Source organism: Camelina sativa, chromosome 4 (genome assembly GCF_000633955.1).
Source record: "Camelina sativa cultivar DH55 chromosome 4, Cs, whole genome shotgun sequence".
Taxonomy (NCBI): Eukaryota; Viridiplantae; Streptophyta; class Magnoliopsida; order Brassicales; family Brassicaceae; genus Camelina; species Camelina sativa.
In genome coordinates this window covers 4,260,410-4,266,793 of record NC_025688.1, presented here as the reverse complement: position 1 = coordinate 4,266,793, position 6,384 = coordinate 4,260,410, and the positions used below count along the sequence as shown (strand labels likewise).

Here is a 6,384-nt window from a genome sequence, read left to right as displayed (position 1 = left end):
ACTGGTTCTCTATTGTAAGAAAACTCGCTAATGGCGCTTTCTTTCTTTATACTGCTGTGTAATCATTGGCGACTTTACTCACTGTAGAAGTCTATGTTTTGAAACTTTTCATCTCAATAAGGAGAGGGCCATTCTGAATTATTTTTATAATTATGTGGTAGCTCTGTGAGAAATATCATTTGTGGATAGGAAGATGCTTTATTATCTCTTCTGGTCTCTCAAGGGCCTGATGTTGTTTTTCTCCAGGACATCTACCAATGCTTAGAGACAGTCCTAACATCTTTCAATGCTTAAAAGGCACACAGGAGAAGGTACAATGGTTGCTTACTGGGAGTTTTGTGATAGCAAAACAATAATTTGAGTGAACCTTTGTCATCTGTATTGGCCTATTGTGTTAAATTGGATTAATTTGTGTTGCTTTAGTAGGCTTTAGAGTTTTTCCTTGGTTCTTATATGTGTTAGTTGCTTTAGTAGGCTTTAGAGTTTGTCCTTGGTTCTTCTCTGTGTTAGGGTATGTGCAGATTCTTTTGTGATGGTTTTGCTTTTTTGCCCGAAATAGTTACTTTTCTTCTTTCTTATTTAGTTTCCATTTCCTTTTCTAGTGTTTTTGTGTTTATATAGTATCTGATAATTGGTATTACTGTGATTCCGGAGGTTTTGCTTGGAGGAGAGAGAGCTGCAAAAGAAAAACATACGAAGGTATATTAAAACAATTCTCCTTGTCGGACTTCCTTTTTTTTTATTTTTTTTATTACCTCCTTCCAATTTGTTTCACTGATTATGACTTTTATCTATTTTAGGGTCCTTACTCTCTCCTCCTGCTAGTTTGGTAAGTATCTCGAACTTTGTGGCCAATTTGAGTTGCTATGGTTGTTCTTTTTTGTTTATTGTGCGGGTAGAAGTCATTACGTGTCTATTAGCACTAAAGTTTTCTTTTGGCTGCCAAGGTTGTTTAGACTAAATAGTGCTTTAGAACTCCTCTCTCTGGATTTGCGAGTAGTTTTCGTTGCGCATATAGTCTCTTGACTTTTCCCTTTAGGAACATAAAAGCTTTGTCAAAGTAGACTTTGCAAATATATTTTGTAGGTTTAATGATTTGTGTGGGAAGAAAACTAACATTTGTGATGTATCACTTGTGATATTAGTAGGGAATATATCTATTGATTAGTTTTGTTGTGTGTGGATATATATACTCTATGTTGATAGATGTCTCATTGTAGCCCAAAGGAGATGATATATGTTATGTATAGTAGTTGGGTTAATAGTTGTGTCTGTTACTATGAGCCGACTTGATTTTAAAGCTTTGGTTCCTGTCACTCTGCCAGTAGTTGATTCACTCCTCTGTAGAATATGAAAATTAGGTAAATAGCTAAATGTAAAGACATTCAGCCAAGTTGTAAGATTCGATGTATCAGAGTTTTAGAACGTATGAAGAATTTATATATTTCATTGGAGTTTGTCAATGTTTCAAATGTTATTAGATTTTGATAATTTTGTCTTCTGTGCTCCATGATTTGCTAAATGTTTTATGTTGTAAGATTTTATGTATGGGAGTTTTAGAACGTATGAAGAAATTATATGTTTCATTGGAGTTTAACACTGTTTAAAATGTTCTTTGATTTTGATGATTCTTTTTCTTCTGTGATCCATGATTTGCTTAATGTTTGAAATTATTAGATGTTTTTGTAAAAAATAAATTTTCTTCTGTGATCCATGATTTGCTTAATGTTTGAAATTATTAGATGTTTTTGTAAAAAAATTTTTTTGGTTCGTATCTGTTTGGTAATCCAACATATCACAATATATAATAAAATTCTGATACTACAAAAGTGATTGACTTGGGGGTATGTAAAATCAATATAATGGGATTGGATTAACAATCAAGGATTGGACACGATCAACAGTCTTGGCTTTGTCGGGAGAGCCATGACCATCGCCATGTTGATACATGCACTGCGACATGCGTGCCAGGTTCATTGCAGCTTCCACAAAACCAATAGAAAGTGACGAAGAGCGACCTGCCGTTATCGTTTCGTAGTTCATCTCATCCCACGTGTCACTAATCATCTGCTGAACGTGCGCTCGTGCCTGTTCCTGTGAAGCTCCGTTTTCGTGCATATAGCATTGTACCGATTTGAGAACGTCACCTCTAGTCATTTCATCCTACATGGTACATCATATAAACAAAACACTCATGTATGATGCGATGACCATGGTTAAAATCGATATTAAAAACTTACGTACGATTGAAGACAACAACTAGGTGTTAGAAGCTAAGATTATTTACCGGTGAAGTTGCAAGGTCATTAGCTAGGCGGAGAACAACGGCAGAGCATCGGATGACATTTTGCCGGTGTTGGGACAAAGACTCCAGTATTTGAATTGAGATTTGGTCAGAGAAAGCACAGTAAAAGTGAATTAATATTGTTGGGGCGGATATTGAAATACGAGCATTTTGCATGTATTCTTCCAAACTTGGTTTGTACCCTCTTTTGTACCATTTTGCTTCGACTAGATATGTTTTACATAAATCTGCCCACTGGATTTAACAAAATATAGAAAATTAAAACTCTATATATGTATATATATCTAAGAAAAATAACTAAATGTTGAAACTTACTGATTTCTTGAGAAAAGGGAATATTTTTATATTTGAGGACATCACACCCAATGCCATTGGTTTCATTGTACAAGATCAGAAAACACAACCTCATGTACTCGGGAAGTTTATCAAGGCGATTTACATCCCAACTGCAATAGATTTGTTTGATAATATCAATTATCACTTTTGTTGGTAAAATATAGTATATATAATTTAGTGTTCTGTAATTTTTATAATATGCTAAGAACGTTAAACGGAAATATACGTGGTAGAGTTCGTACCTTTCAACTATGGAAGTGAAGATTTCAAGTTCTTCAAGAGTGCCATAAACATCGTAGATGTCATCGATGGTTGTAATAAGTGCATTAACTATAGTCATGATCCGACGGACATATCCAAATTGCGGTTCGTATATTAATCCAATATTCCAAAAATAATTCTCCACTATTCTGTCTCTTATAAAGGGAAGTTTATTAGCCAAACATGTATCCTTCCACCAGCTTCATATCATTAAAGGCAGAAGGTTAGAAAGAGTATTTATACAGTATATTTTTATAAATTATACATATATACGCATGCGATGTATGCAAAACCAGTTCTATATATTGCTTCTAATGTATCTATGTTACCTTGAAACGTATTTGAGATCCTCTTGATAAGCAGTCTGCACGATATTGAAATCGATTTTGGCTAATTCGATCAAGACAAGATTCTTCGTGTCATGTTTCTTCACGTATGCATCTATGTACCATCTCGTTTCTAGTCTTTTCATTCTCCAATGGTACGGCATTTCTAATGCATGAATCGCCTTCTCTCGTACCTCAATGTTGTAAATTTCATCATCGACAAATTTTCTTATTTGCTTTGTTGCAAAAGGTCTGATGACTTTATGCAATTTAGTATCCGATTTCGTAGAGAGATACGACGCTTCGTACAATGAAATGATACTTTTTATATCTTCATTCATGAACGTATTACTTTCTATTTTGTTGATGATCACATCAAATATCTCTGCAATAAACAGTCTAGTTAATATATGATATTAGATACAACAAAATTTAATTTAGAAGCTGTATTATTTTGTTTTCCACTGAATATTGAAAATACAAACTAACCTTCTGAGACATCAAAACCATGTTGTCTAAAAAGTCGGAATTCGAGTGCAGTTGCCTGTAAATTTTCTTCGTTATCATATTTGGAAACATTATTTCCATGTTTAAGATGAAAATCCGTTAAAATAGTATTGATTTCTTGCTCAAAATGATACGAAATCCCAAGTTTTTGCAGTTCGTCGATGAACTCTAATAGCTCAAGACGACTCTTCGTCTCAACATCAAGCATCTTCTTCACTTTTTTCTTCAACAGATCTCTACTTATCACTTTTTTCGCATTCTGCATTTACCATATTGTAACTAACTAGTGAGTCGGTACATCTACTACTACTAAAAGAGATAGCAGAAAGTACATAAAATGATGAATACATACATAAAATAGGTGAAACTGAAACCCTAAACATGCATGACGAAGATAGGAAATAAAATGATGAATACTTTACCACATATATTTGTTCTCGATTGAGAGAAGATAACGATGGTCCCATGGAGAAGGTTGATAGTTGCCGGAGCGTCGACGGAGGTCAACAGAAGTAGCATCCGCCGTCGTTTTGGTCATGGACTTGCATATAAAACGGTGAGGACGTTGAAAACGAAAATTGTGGGTAGAGGCGTTTTGGTAAAGAGAAGCTGAACTCATACATAAAGTAGCCATTTGGATTACAAGTTTTTCTTAATAGAAGTTTCCCTTGGTTGAATACATTGGACAACAAATGTACGTTTATATAGACAGAGTTCGAAGGTGTAAATATTAAAATATATAATAATAAACGGAGTATAGAAATTAAAAATCAATTTGGAACCATCAAGTAATTATCTTGGTTTAGACTAAACAATCCTATCTATAGCTTATTGCTTGCAGTCTACTTTAATATTGATTCTAATTCATTAAAATTTGAGGAAAATCACAGGATAGCTCAATTTTCAAAGTCGTGTAGAAGAACTGTCGAAAGAGGCATAATTTTGTTGTCAAGTTTTTCATGCATAATAAAATCTTCCAAATGACATTTTTAATTAGTTGACTCTCAATTTAAAAACTACATGTTAAATCCGTACAATTGAATATAACCTGCAGTTTAACTTGTTGCCACTATCATAAAATTTATTAAATTATGAGAAATTGCATATAAAAATGAATTCATGATACGAGAAATCTATATATATATTTACAATTATAATTTAGAAAATCTAATGAATATGACCGGAAGAACTCATCGAAGAAGATAGATATGAGTTTTAAATTACATGTTACATTTGATTATGTAAGTTTGAAATGTATTTTATGCAAATTGAAGGTAAATTTGAAATAACAAAAAAGCATTTAAAGGTTTTTTCTTTTGTTGCATTGCATAAAGTCTTTTGTTTTCTCAACAAAGCAAAGCTGATGGTTTAATTTTTAGGAAAAAACTAAATATTACTAATATTTTTAATATTTAGTAGTTTAGTACAGTACCAATTGGTTGGGCTTTTTTTGTTTGTGTCCAATCTTTCATTTCATTAAGATAAGTTGTATTTGACCCAAAAACAAGAACATAAGTTTGGTAAGAAAAAAGACTTGACTTGTTTACAGAAAGGACGTGAGTTGCCTAATTTACAGTACAAAGGTTACACAATTTCAAATTTCAAATAATAATTGTCCATAGTTTTGTGTGGTTAACAAGATGTTGAATTTTGTGTGGCCAAAACGAACACTCACTCACTCATGTATTATGTCATAGCTGTACAAATAATATTGAAATCGATGTATGTATATATGTACACACACAAACATATATGTATGTATATATGTTTAAGAAAAATTACCTCAAATGTCATTAAAAAAGACTGATAATTCATCTAAAGTTTTGTTTACTACTTACCTACAAATGATAGAGTTTCTACTTTATTCAACTAAAAATCTTGCATCATTTTTGTCAAAATGACAAATCTCATGTTATTTTTAAATCCAGTGTTTTTGATTATAATATTTGTAAATATCTTTTAAAATTAATAACTCTCGACAATTCCAAAAAGATTATCTGGTCGCACAAAGCCCGAATCCTTTGGATACTAAAATGCAACACTGATGGAACTTGGAAAAGACTCTTGAGTAAATAGTGGAATGAGTTGGGTTCTAGGAAACATGTTTCGGCTTTCATGACTGAATCTGCAAATGTTATTAGATAATGAAAGTTTGCTTGTTAAGCTAAAAGAATTGGTGATTTAGAAAAAAAAGAATTCAAATACATTGATATTGAAAATTATTTAGAGGGGTATTCAACTTGATATTTGAAAGATTCTAGAGTATTTTTAAAATAATTTGTTATTCAATTGATTATTTTAAATTTTTTTTTAAAATTCTATGTTATTCAACTTGTAATTTATGTAAAATCATTTAAAATAATCTATAATATCTTGTTATTCAATTATGAATTTATAAAACTTACTTGAAAATTGTTAATTTTGAATGATTCTGCAAGACTTTTTGTTTTGTTTTTTAGTTGACAAATATGAGTAACAAAATCCTACATTTTGAGGTAGAATTTTAAATGATTTCGTTTAAAAACAAAACAGTCAACGAAAGATCCATCCTCTAGCGTATGATCCATCCACTCCTTGAACACTCGCAACCACATAACATTACTGAAAGACCCCGACCTGGACGTCTCAGCGTCCGCGATCACGGCTTTC

The 6,384-nt window shown here is 32.2% G+C and overlaps 1 protein-coding gene and 1 pseudogene across 3 annotated transcripts in view; one reads left to right on the top strand and one right to left on the bottom strand.

Annotated features, from left to right (window-relative positions):
• LOC104779782 (serine/threonine-protein kinase prp4-like) overlaps positions 1-1,184 on the top strand; it is a 6,628-nt gene extending 5,444 nt beyond the window's left edge. For 2 of the 3 annotated variants that reach the window (XM_019244517.1, XM_019244518.1), the window contains exons 14-15: positions 655-699; positions 801-1,171. The gene's annotated coding sequence lies outside the window, so the exon portion shown is untranslated. Of the gene's footprint in view, positions 1-654; positions 700-800 lie in introns of all 3 variants that reach the window. The other variant, XM_010504167.1, reaches the window with a different exon arrangement.
• Positions 1,802-4,292, bottom strand: LOC104779783 (annotated as a pseudogene).